The 12,671-nt window shown below is 52.7% G+C and overlaps 1 protein-coding gene across 2 annotated transcripts in view; it reads right to left on the bottom strand.

The window, feature by feature from the left end:
* VDAC1 (voltage dependent anion channel 1) overlaps positions 1 to 6,269 on the bottom strand; it is a 28,449-nt gene extending 22,180 nt beyond the window's left edge. The window contains exon 1 of one of the 2 annotated variants that reach the window (XM_032425225.1): positions 6,110 to 6,269. The gene's annotated coding sequence lies outside the window, so the exon portion shown is untranslated. Of the gene's footprint in view, positions 1 to 5,887; positions 5,996 to 6,109 lie in introns of those variants that run through there. The other variant, XM_032425226.1, reaches the window with a different exon arrangement.
* Positions 6,270 to 12,671: the final 6,402 nt, after the last annotated feature.

Here is a 12,671-nt window from a genome sequence, read left to right as displayed (position 1 = left end):
GAAAGTCATACAAGGATTTTCGACTGCGTGGAGGGTAAGCACCCCTAACCCCCATGCTGCTCAAGGGCCAGCTGTAGTTAAATGAAAAAAGCAAGTCACAGACAATGTGTAATTTCCCTGTTATTAGAGGAAAACCCTTTTACATGCACGTCTGTATGTTCATACATTTGCAAATGATGGAAAAGCTGTAAGCCCATCTGTAAACTGTGGCTGCCTGGGAACTGCTTGGAAAGGAAAGGGGGTTTACAGAAGGAGTGGAGTTAAAATAGGATTTTCAGTGTTTATTCCACTTCATTATTTAAGTTGTTGGTATATACTGGTAATTTTTTTTGAGGGCAGAAAACTAAAAGATCCAACCAATGTGTGTGAAATTGAGCTACGCTGCCTTCACCACACTGCAGTAAATCCCATTCTAAAAGGCTGTTGCAGTGCAGGTGCCAAAAGGAAAAGCCATGTGGAAAGTATCTATCCTGGTTCCAAGAACGGTTCAAACTGCACTGAGATGGCAGGGCTAACAGGTAAGGCCTAGAGGGGGCACATTCTATTCTCAGGTGACCAGGAGGCAGGAGAAAGAGAGGATCCCCTAATTTTAGCGTACATGAGAATCGCCTGAGCCGCTTGTCCAAAAGCCTCCCTCCCTCCCTCTCGGCCTTTCCCAGCCTAACCAACAGGCAGCGCAGCACTTTTGTCTGCAGAGGGCTTAAGGATCCAGGTGCCTGACGACCAGTGCAGTGGCCGACACAGGGAGCAGGGAGCCTTAAGCTCAGTCAGGAAAAGACTTCTGCGCAAGGCAACACCCAATGGGTTGAGAGACACCACCTTCAAGGGCAAAGGCACAACAGGGCTAGGACCTAACCCCAGGAGCCTCCCTGCCACAGCATTTCCCAGCCCATCTGGGTGCCCAGGCCGCGGGGTGCAGTGACTAGAAGGAGCTATAAGCCTGGAAGAGGTTCCACCTGCCCCAGCCTGTACTAGCTGTGTAACTCTGGACAAGCCTCTGATAAACTCAGACTCCCAGGGTCTCATTTTGCTCATCTATAAAACGGGGCTAACAATAGTGCCTTTCTACCAGAATTACCGCAAAGATTAAGTAAGCTAGGTAGGCAGAGCACGTGGGAACGTCTGGCACACAGTGAGGACTCCGTAAACGGCAGTGCTAATCATAATCCATTATTCTGGATATTCTTTTTTTTTTTAAGTACTTTATTTATTCATTTGTCAGAGACAAAGAGAGCATAAGCAGGGAGAGCACAAGCAGAGGGAGAAGCAGACTCCACGCTGAGCAAGGAGCCCGACAGGGGACTCGATCCCAGGACCCCGGGATCATGACCTGAGCCAAAGGCAGATGCTTAACTGACTGAGCCACCCAGGTGTCCCTATTCTGGATATTCCTTGTTTGCCCCTCCAGATCCACTTTGCACCTCCATCCTGCTCTATGCCCCAAGAGCTGATCATTATGGACTGCTATCAAAGGCTATGGCTGGTTTTGGTCAACAGGAGGTACCAGAAGAAGATGGGAGAGCAAGGCCGGGGTACTCATTCCCCAAGCTCCCTCCCTACTGGGGCTCAGGTGGGCACTGACTACTTTCCAAGGCCACAGCTCCTGCCAAGGGGCCCCGTCCAGGTTCTAAAAGACCCACAGTGGGGGGTGGGGGGGCACACATCACTTGTCAGGTGCTCCACACTGTGCTCACAACTTTGCAAATGATCCCTTCATTATGCTTTCTTTGATTACTGCACGGAAGTGTGCATCTGATTCCTGCAAGGACCCTGACCAACAGAGCAATCACCTCCATCACCATCACCATCCTGAATTTCCCTTAGAAAGGGAATATTGTAGGAAAGCCTTTGGTTCTGCTGTTTCTCTTAACAGCATTAGAGGTGGTTTGTCTGAGCAGAACTAGGCCAGCATATAGGAGGAGCATCAGGCCAGCCAGGGATTAGAATCAGAGCACCTCCCCCTAACTCTGGGGACCAGGAAAAGCAAGTTCCCCAGTAGAAGGCCAGCCCAGCTCTGAAAGCCAATATACTGGGCCAACACCATGAGAAGCCTCCCCACAGACCCCCATCCCACACTTTCTCATGAAGAAGGCAGGCCCTGGTTAGGTCTACAGGATGCTGGCAAAGCCAACGTCCTGCGCTCTGGTAGCAAGTCTGTGTTCCCAGTGCAGCTGTCCTTCCCTCCCACTCCACGACAGTCTCACACCGGGCAGCCCAGCTTCCTAGGCTTGCTTCTATTTTAAAACACTCTGGGAGGTAGGCCACCACCAGCAAAGCCTTCAGTAAGAAGCTTCAAGACAATGTAACTGACTTGGGGGCACCCTGCCTGCCTCCCCACCCATCAAGGGAAGAAAGGCCTGGGCTGGCAGGCAGCATGCCAAGGTCTGAGTCCCAGGCGCACCCAGGGCTCCTTCCTGGCCTCAGACTCCCCAAGCTCCCTGGAGCCTCGCTACCTGGCTTGACCCAGTGGGGTTAAAATAGACAGTGCTTGGGCAGGTAGATTTGGGAGTCAAGCAGCCCTGACCCAGTGGGGTTAAAATAGACAGTGCTTGGGCAGGTAGATTTGGGAGTCAAGCAGCCCTGAGTTCCAATACCACTCCACAACTCTCTAGATATGTGACCTGGGCAAGACAAGTCTCACTTTTCTTCAGCTCTAATATGGGGAAAGAGTACCTGTCTCAGCATCACTGTGAGAACTGAATTAGACTGTTAACATAAAATACTTAATACAGTGAATGGTACCTGGGAGGCATGCAACAACCACAGATAGTATTTTGTTAGAGGTTTACATTTTATATATTTCTTATTATAATTACCGGTGCTATGCAAGTTATCAAAAGGTCACCCTCAACCACAGGGTCCAGAGTCCTCCCTGACCACAATGAGGTACTGTTTAGCTGAATATTCTCCAGGTAAGTCCTAGAACGCCTCCTACCTCATTCCAGGAAAAGCTGACCTTTCTCCTGATAGACACCCAGGGTCACTGTCCTTGCAACGAAGAGGGGTGACTCCACTGACTGCAATCCACTGACAGCTAGCCTACACCCAGCCAGACACATGTTCACTCTAATCAGCGTGAAAGAAGAACACTCCCCGGCTGAACAGCAAATTCTACCCTATTAGCTCATCACAGTGGCCCCTTGGTGTGCTACCTCGGTGTGAAACTGCCAGCCCTGGGTCCCAACTCTGTGCTCAAGCCTCCTGACCCATGAAAAGGAAACAATAGTACCTCTCTCCCAAGGTTTGTAGGATGGTGGATTCAACATCACAGAACGTATGTTAATCCCCCAGGAGGGTGCTGAGCAGGCTCTCAAGTAAGAACGACTGTTTTGATGATGATGATCACACAGTGGAGAAACTGAGGAACAAGACAGTGACTTGACCTGTACTAGATCCAGTGGCTCACGTCAGAGACGTGTTGTGAACTCAATCTGCGTTCCAAGACTCTCTCCAGCACAGTTCTGGGTAAAGGGCATAGATACCCAATCACCCACACCCCCCGAGAGCAAGCAGTCAAAAGGAGGAAGGTGCCCAGGCCCAGCTGAGGATCCCACTGGTCACATTTCCTCAGTGGCTACCAGAGGAGTCTGTAAGAAGTCCAAGGCCACAGACCCTCTGAGTACCCTGAGGGGCTGCCTGCAGGCTTGGGCTGGCTCTCAACCACAGACATGCTTCTCTCAGTCACCACCAACAAAGAGGTCAGGCCATGAGAAATTCCACCAAAGGCAAAGTGAACTGCAATGCCTTGGGAGCATCCTACCGGTAAAGGTGAGGGTCCATGACCAGCTTGAAGGGTACTGCCCACATCTGCCCAGTGCCCATCAGGACCAGCAGCCCACGGCAACTCCTCACTGTACGGTCCCCCTAAGCCACTGTGTTTGTGTCTACAGATAGCCCTGCTTATAGAATGGAATACAGAAATAAAACTAAGTAATCAACTGACAGCAGGGTCAACCATTTTACTCTGGACAACTCCAGTGCTGAAGTTACCAAACCACCCACCATCAGAGAGGGGGGAAAAGCACCAGGCCCAAAACTTTAGCAGAATCCCATTCACCTGGGTCACCCTCCCCCGCAGGCCCAGAAACACAGTTCTACAGGTTTCCCACAGGAAGTGAAAAAGTCACAGAATGAAGGTAACATGTTTAAAGCAGTTATTTCAAATTAGGAAAACGTTCTGCCTCTCAGCGCTCTAGGGCTGTACATTCCCCTGCAGCTCTTGAAACATGTGTGACTCTCGCTAAGCAAGGCTATTTTCTGGAAGTGAGCGAGATGTGCGTGCCCCTTAGAAAGGATGTCCAAGATCAAGAGACTATGGTCTGGGCCTGCAGCCACTACATATGCCCATTCAATGAGCACAAATACTTAATGAGCACCTACTATAAGCCATGTGCTGCAATGCTAAAAACTATCCTTCTATCAGGAAGGGTGAGTTGCCTCTTGGATAAAAAGCAAGAATGCATTTACCCCCAAAGACCTTTCTCAAGTACCTACTGTGCGCCAAGTGGCCCCACCCCAGGCACTGAAAACAAAGCTACATAGGGCTTAAGCCTAACCCTGCAGACCTCAGTCCAGAGCTGGGGTGGAGAAACAAGGCTAGCCCTGGGCAGTCTGCCCTGGCCTTGCCAACTGGGTGTTAGGCAAAGGAGGGGTCCATTCCCTATCTCCCCCAGAGAGGTGAGGCTGGTCAAGGACTAGGCTTCCCTCAGGTCCAACAGGGCTAGGCTTCCCTCAGCTCCGCACCCACACGCAACTTCCTGCTTCAGCCTGACCTTGTCTGTCTATAAACTTACAGGATTTTTCCTGAAGTATCCTGAAAATTACTCAATGCCTGGCACACAAGTGTTTAATAATAATGTTTAAAATAACAGTGGCTGTTTATGTTTATTGAACCCTTTCCAGAACACCACGTGGAGTAAAAATGGTGTGCAGAGGATGGGCTAAATCCTCCCAAAAAGCCTCAAGGCTGTCAAGGTTTCTACCGAAGGCTCTGAGTTAACCAACTCATTTCATTCTTCCCAAAAACCCAACGAGGGAGAGCTATAATTACTCCTATTCCACAGATGAGAAAACCCAGGCCTGGTATCGTCCCGGCTGTGTGACCTTGGACAAGTCACTGGGACTGCAGCCCTGAAATCCAAGGGCCCTGAACCAGCTCCGTGAAAGCACCGCCACACTCGGTGAATGAATGAGCACAGGAACCGGGAATCCCTCCTAAGGCCAAGGAGGCCACATCCGCTCCCCGCCGGGCGTCCTCTCCCGAGGCCTAGCCTACTGCCCAGGGCCCAGCGGCCTAGGTCGACTCTCAGCCTCCGGTTCCGCCCCGTAAGGAGCTGGCACCCGCGGACAAGTGCCGGGCGCCAGCTTCCCTGGGCGTGGACCAGACAGGCCGGACAGGGCGTGTGGGACTGGGAGCGAAGGGCCACGGCCGTCCCAGGAACTCATCCCCGCGGCGACAGCATGGCCCGCACAGGTCCGTGGGCCAGGCCCGGCGAGCGTGGGTGGCAGGCGGTCCCCCGCCCGACCCGCGCTGGCGGGATCCAGGGCCAGAGGGCGCCGCCGGGAAAGGTCACCTAGACCTGCAGCCGGCCTGGCCTTCCGCGGCGGCGGCCCGTGCCCTTCCGCCCGCAGGTCCCCCCGCAGGCTGGAGTCGCCGCCGCAGGCGCCCCCCGGACGTCCGGCCTCCCGCTCCCCCGCCCGAGCCCGCTTTGCCGCCGGCCCGCGCGGCCTGCTGTGCCAGCCGCGGACCGGCCAGGCCCGTGCGGGGTGCTCCCGCTCGCTCCCTGGGGCCCGGCCCTCAGCCCCTCGCCCACGCCCGCTTCCCCCCGCACCGCCTCCCCCCTCAGCTCCGCCGGGCCGATCGCGGACCCGGGTCCGAGGCGCCTACCTCAGTGGCGGTGGCGGCGGGCTGAGCGGCTGCTACCGCGGGGGCTGCAGCGAGAGGAACGCAGCGAGCTGCTGAGCCGAGGGCGGGACGGCGCGGACGGCGGCGGCGCGGACCCGCCCCGACCCTGCGCGCCCGGACCGGCGAGCTCCGCCCCTGAGCCCGCCCCGGACACCGACAAGGCCTGGGCCCGGGTCCCCAGCCCCTGCGGGCCCGCGCCCTTACCTTCCTGCGCTCTCAGTGCCCGCCGCGGATGCGTGTGCCCACCGGGTGTGCGGGCCCGCGTGAGAGCTGCGTGCGCCCGGGCACGGGGACGAGGCGGCGTGAGGGCTGACGTGCGCAAGCTGTGTGCGTGCGCGGGGACACGCGTGCCGGCCGCCCGTGCGGGCCAGTCTTGGCTGGAAATCCTCCGGGTTGAAGCTTGCGGGGAGGGGGGGAGGGTCTTCCGGTTCGCTGAGCGGTGGCCGGGTTGGGGGGGGTGGGTCCTGCGCTAACAGAAGACGCGCGGGATCCTGGGCCCGCATCCTGACCTCGGGGCTGGGAGACAGTCGCCCTCCCCCGGGAGATGATGCGGCGAGCGGTGCTGGACCAGCGCCTAGCCCGGGTGGCCTAGGTGACCCCCGGGACCCCTACCCGGGCAAAGCCCGCACGGGATGTTAAATGGGGCTCTGTGACCCTGGGGGTAGCCCCAGGGCTGGCTGGGGGACTCGGCGCCTGGGGCGGCGCGGATACGAAGGAGAGGCCACGACTGTCGCTCCCCGGCTCCCGGCCCCCGGTCCCCGGCTCCCGGCTCCGACACAATGTTTCCCAACTCTGACCCTTGCTTGCACTACGCCAGGCTCGCCGAGCCCCGCGGCGGCCTAGGGCAAAGCGCTGAGAAAAACCCCTGTGCGCCGAGTTTGCACTCCAGATTTGCAGATACTTTTTCCCTGGAGCGAAACTGCTAGTAGCCATTTTCGGAGCATTTTGAGAAGTGCAAAAAGTAAATTGCGTTTCGCCAGAATATCTCCTGAGTCTCCCAGCGCGCAGACGTAATGCAGGTTCTGGCCAGCCGGGGGCCCCTCGGGGACCCCGCGTCCACCAGGGGCCTGCCTACCCCGGTAAGAGTGTGGCGTCTCCCCGCTAGGCCTGAGCCGGTGGTCTCCTTCACCAAAGAATTACCACTGAGTGTTCCCAAGAATGAATCACTTCGTGGCTGGATGAAGATTCTGCACGTCTTTCGCCTCAGCCAACAAACGTTCTCCAAGGCTTGGGGCGTCTGGGGCCCCGGTGGGGGCGGTGCAGGGCTACGGAATCAGGACCCTCGCTAGCTGTGGCTAACACCTGTGGCACAGATTCAAGGAGTAGGCAATTGGGGCATGGGCAGAGGCAGTCAGGACAGGCTTCTGGAAAGAGATGGCAGTTTAAATGGGAAAGGGCAACTGGTGTTCCAGTGGGGGTGGGATGTTGAGGAAGAAGAGCGCTAGCTTATGGGGGGGCGGGGCGGGGTGCAGACAAGGTGCACTGGGCTCTGTAGAGGGCTCAAGTCTGATTGAAAATGTGAGCAAGCACAGCTAAACCCCTTGAGGTCCTGGAGCGTGGAGGACCGATGCTAGAACTCTCCCCAAGCCCATGAGCTGCTCCATGGCTGACTGGGAGACTCAGAGCTTCCCAGCGTGGTCATCCCCACTCTGCACACAAAGGCCCCAGCACACTGCTGGAGAGAGTGAGACAAGGAAAGGCCCTGATCACCCATGAGTGCAGTACAGCGGAGTTTGGGAGGACAGAACCTCAGGGAGGCAGGGCAGAACCAGATGGCTCTACGGGAAGATGGGGTTCTGGAAACCTCACATGAGCTAGGAGCAAATGCCCCACCCTGGGTCAGTGAAGCCCAGGTGTGATGCTTGGACCAAATGTCCTAGGGGCTCCCTCCTCTCCAGCACTCCTTTGCCAAACCGCCTTTCAGGACCCCTCAGCATGGGAAGAGTTCCCCATGCCCCACCTGCTCTGGGTCCCTTCTGGGGCTCCCCTAGGTGCTGCTACAAGATTAATAACATGAGTGCCCTTTGACTCACTGGCTGTGTGACCCTGGGCAACAGGGCTAACTGCTCGGCTTCAACTTCAGAGGGCTGTGGTGAGTTTAAAATGGGAGAGAAAACAGGTAAGCACTCAGAAAACAGTGAAGAAATCTGGTGAGACATGGAATCCTCAGACCCTAATGTTGACCCCTCCCCACCACAGCCCCAAGGGAAGAACTGAACAAGGCAGCCTGTCATGCCAGGCTTAGCAACCCCACCTTCACTCTGTCTTCCAGGGGTTTGAGCTGGGAGTGGGCACCTGACTCAAGACCAGCCAATCAGGTCCTCTCTTGCAATGATGAACTAATAAACCCAGGTCAGGTATAACAGTTTTTCTTTGGAGGAGATGACCCTTCTCCTCCTCCTGTCAGTCCACAAGCTCTGATGGAACTGACTCCATCCCTGACTCCAGGGACTTTCTTGGACCAATCAAAGCACTGCACGCTACTGGCTACAGGGATGGACCAGTGACCCCGGCCAGACTTCCTGGGGCTTTTGAAATAAAGACTTGCCCTAAGAATGAAGCCAGCCCACAAAAGAGAGAGACCAGATCCTGGGGACATCCCAAGATAAACACAATAAAAAAATTTTCTCCTGCATATCCAAAACCATGAGGTTCCTAGGATTTAAAACAGTTCCAAGAAGTTCCAACATAATATCCATGATTTTTTTTAAAGTTTTTTTTTTTAATTTTATATATTTGACATAGAGACAGAGAGAGAGGGAACACAAGCAGGGGGAGTGGGAGAGGGAGAAGCAGGCTTCCAGCTGAGCAGGGAGCCCGATGTGGGGCTCGATCCCAGGACGCTGGGATCATGACCTGAGCTGAAGGCAGACGCCTAACCGCCTGAGCCACCCAGGCGCCCCCATAATATCCATGATTTTTAAAAAATTATATATACATACACACAGAGAGAAATATTGGAAGGAAATTTATTAAGTATTAATGAAAGTTGTGTTTCAATTTATGGGACTTTGTGATTCTTGACTGTGAGTCATGAGTCCAAAACCCACATTGGTATAGAGATTACTAAAAAATAAATAAATAAATAACTTAAGAAAAGCAATTTATGGAACTGAGTGGGTTTTTTTTTCCTTTAGCTCTTTCTATATGTCCCAAATATTCTTTAATGAGATATAATACCTTTAGTATTAAATGAGAGAACTTTTTTTTAAGAAAGCCAGATGAGGTTGATCAGGAGAGGTAGTGTAAACTGATAAAAGTCCTGGAAAGCAATTAGGCAATATATAACAAGAATCATAAACCTAGTCCTTTGACCTCTTCCTGGGAACCCATGCTAAAGCAATCCCAAGAATGGGGAATACTAGCTTCAGAAAGATGTGTAGCAGCCCAGAATGGAATACAGCCTGGTTTCCAGCTTGAGCAAATTGAAGCTTACACCTTCTACAGAGCATTCATATCCTTGAGGAAAGAGGGTCACAAAGCCTTCCTGTGAGGAAATATTTCTATTACAATGCTAATTGAAGGCAATCATGTATTAGTATTACTGCAACCACGACATTAAAAACTGTAGAGATGAACCATGGTGGATAGAATAATGACCTCTCAAAGATGTCCACGTCCTAATCATCCCAACCTATATGTGTGTGTGTGTGTAACCCTACACGTCAGAAGGAACTTAACCGATACAATTATGTGAAGGATCTTGAAATGGGGAGATTAACCTAGACTGTCCAGGTGGGCCCAATGTAACCACAGTGGTGTTATGAAGGAAGACAAGAGACTCGGAGCGAGAGAAGCTGATAGAGCAACAGAAGCAGAGGTTGGAGAGAAAGATTGGAAGATGCCTTTCGGTTGGCCTTGATGATGGCACCACGCCTGTGAGCCCTGTGATGCAGACCGCCTCCGGAAGTCAGGAGAGATAAGGAAACAGATTCTCCCCTCAAAACCTCTAGAAGGAACCAGTCCTTGCTGACACCTTAACGTTAGCCCGGTGAGACTAATTTTGGACTTCTGACCTCCTGAACTGTAAAATAATAAATCTAAATTGTTTTAAGCCCCTAAGTCTAAGGTACTTTTTTACAATAGCATAGGAAACTAATACAGGAACCTCAGAAGACAATACTATAAATGATCTGCCTTAGCTCAGAGTGCTAGAACAGAAAACCACAGACTGGGGGGCTTCAACAACAGACATTAGTTTCTCACAGTTCTAGAGGCTAGAAGTCTGAGATCAGGGTGCCAGTGTGGTCGGGTTCTTGGTGAAAGCCCCCTTCCTGCTTCTGTCCTCACACGGCCTTCCTTGGTATGAGCAGAGAGAGAGAGAGGGAGAGGGGGTGATCACGTGTTTCCTCCTCTTTTTATAAGGGCATTAATCACATCAGGGGGCCCCACCCTTATGACCTCATCTAACCTTAATTACCTCCCAAAGACCCCACCTCCTAATACCATCCTGTTGCGGGTTACAGTTTCAACATTTGAATTTGGGGGAGGACACAAACATGCAGTCCACTATAATTGGCAAGATTCTAAGTGTTTTTGTTTTTATTTTCTCTTAAGTTCCAACTTTTTTTTTTTTAAGATTTTATTTATTTATGTGAGAGAGAACATAAGCAGGAAGGGAGAGGGAAAAGCAGACTCCCCACTGAGCAGGGAGCCCTACTCAGGGCTCGATCCCAGGACCCTGGGATCATTATCTGAGCCAAAGGCAGACGCTTAACTGAATGAGCCACCCAGTGCCCCTCTAAGTTCCAACTTTTAAACACTGTGGTAAACAAATTAAAATCAAACAATCATGAAAAGAGGCAGGATTTCTGCTGTAGAAAACTACCTGTGATTTGGAATGCAGATCTACTATTACATGGCAAACCTGTATGGCAAACCTGGTGCCTCAATCCCGGTCCAGCTCCCCTGACAGGGACCCCAGTGTGTGCGCATGCTCACATGGGCGTGGGTGTGTTTGGGTGGGGCTGAGGGTACTAAGTAGAGCTGACTTGGGTTGGTAGCCTACCAGAGACCTCTGAGCTAAAAGGCAGCAAGAGTTTATCCTTTGCTCAGCCTGTACTGGGTCCTGCAAAAGATGAAGAAAACCAGGAAAAAATTCAGTTAGGATCCTCTTTTACTGCAAGAGACAGGGAACCCCTTTTCCAGACCCCAACAGTAAGTGGACACATGCAGTGTGCCCTGAAGACAGACACAGAAATGCCTCTTGCCCTTGACTTTAATGCACTGAAAAAAGGTCTGGGACTTGAGGAAGAATTTCCCAATTTCTGCACATGGCCTCTGCTAACAGGCAAAACATTATTTGAAAAGCAGGCGAGGTCAGATGGAGCTAAAACAGCCTGGTTTCTGGCACCAACCAGTAGGGCTGCCCCAGGGGTGCTTGCTTCCAGGCAGTGCCCGTCCAAGGTTACCATGTCAGGTCTTGTGGCTTACACACTGCACAAGCACAGGCCAAGGGGATGTGCGGAGCTGAGATCCTGTCCAGACATGGCTCATGAAGCCTTGGGTCCTGACAGGGTTGTGTCAGCCACAAGGAAGCAATTATGTTTCTGCCTCCGGGTGCCTTTTCACAATCTGTACGGAGGCATCACGTGGCAGCTGAGGCCCACGTGCCCCTACGCCAGGCATGCTCTTCCCCTGTCTTTCCCACAGCTGGTTCCTTTCTCATTCTCAGCTAACATGGAACCTACTTAAAGCTGCCTTTTCCTGCCATGCAATCTAAAGCAGGTTCTTTTCTCCCCTCTTTCCTTACTGAGATCAGTCCTTTGTTTCCTTAATAGCGCGTAGCTCACTTTAAAATTATTTCACTGTTGGTTTGCTCTTTATTCTCCATCTCCTCCTTAGAATGCTCTTCACGTTGCAGATGTTCAGTAAATGGTGAGTAAACAAACGTCCAAATAGATGGTGAGTGGCACACAGCGCAAAGAGAGGTGACTGACCTGGAGGGGCTTACTCCTCCCTCTAGGCAGGTGGCACACTTTGGGGACAGCTGTCCTCTGTCCTCCTGGCCAGACAGCTAGGCCTCGTGCCCATGGGTTGTCAATCATCCAGGAAGAATGGCCTCAAAGCCTTGGTGTGGGCTGGGGGCTGTTTAATCTGCCTGTATGATAAAGAATTTAACCTCACCTCGTTCTAAGAGTGGTCTGGGACTTGCCCTTAGCTTCTGGAAAATAATCTCTGAGCCCTTGCAAGGTCACGCCAGATAGGAGTATCTTCATTTAGGGTGAGGGCTGGCCACACAGGATAAACTAACAACGTGATTTAGGGTGGGGACCGGCTACTAGATAAACTAACAATGTGATTTAGGGTGGGGGCTTTGAGTCACAGTAGCTGCTGGACCTCGGGAGAGACTGGAAGCTGATGTCAGCTATGTGGACAATTGACTACGGAGCCCCAGTAAATCTCTGGTCACCCAGGCTAGAGTGAACTTCCCTAGTTGGCAATATTCCATGACCATAACTGTGAGTATAATGGCCCTCGGAGAGTTCTACAAGTCTCCGTACATTATTACATGTAAAAGCGATCTTGGAAACCCTGAGACTTGCAATTGGTGTCAGAGGGGATGGTTCTGTGGGCTGTGCTCCCTCTCACGTAGCACTCCCCCTAAGCCACCCCCACCCCCACTCACAGACACCCGGACACACAGACACTCCCTAGGAAGAGGACTGACTGGCTTCTCCTGGTTTCTCCTGGCTGACCAAGGTCTGCTCTCAGACCCAGCATCTGCCCTAGCTGAGACCACATTGCCTGTTGGTTCTTATTCCCG

The sequence above is a fragment of the Phoca vitulina genome, unplaced genomic scaffold, assembly GCF_004348235.1.
Source record: "Phoca vitulina isolate PV1807 unplaced genomic scaffold, GSC_HSeal_1.0 scaffold32, whole genome shotgun sequence".
NCBI lineage: Eukaryota > Metazoa > Chordata > Mammalia > Carnivora > Phocidae > Phoca > Phoca vitulina.
Note: the sequence above shows the minus strand (reverse complement) of the source record. Positions and strands in the feature narration are given on the sequence as shown.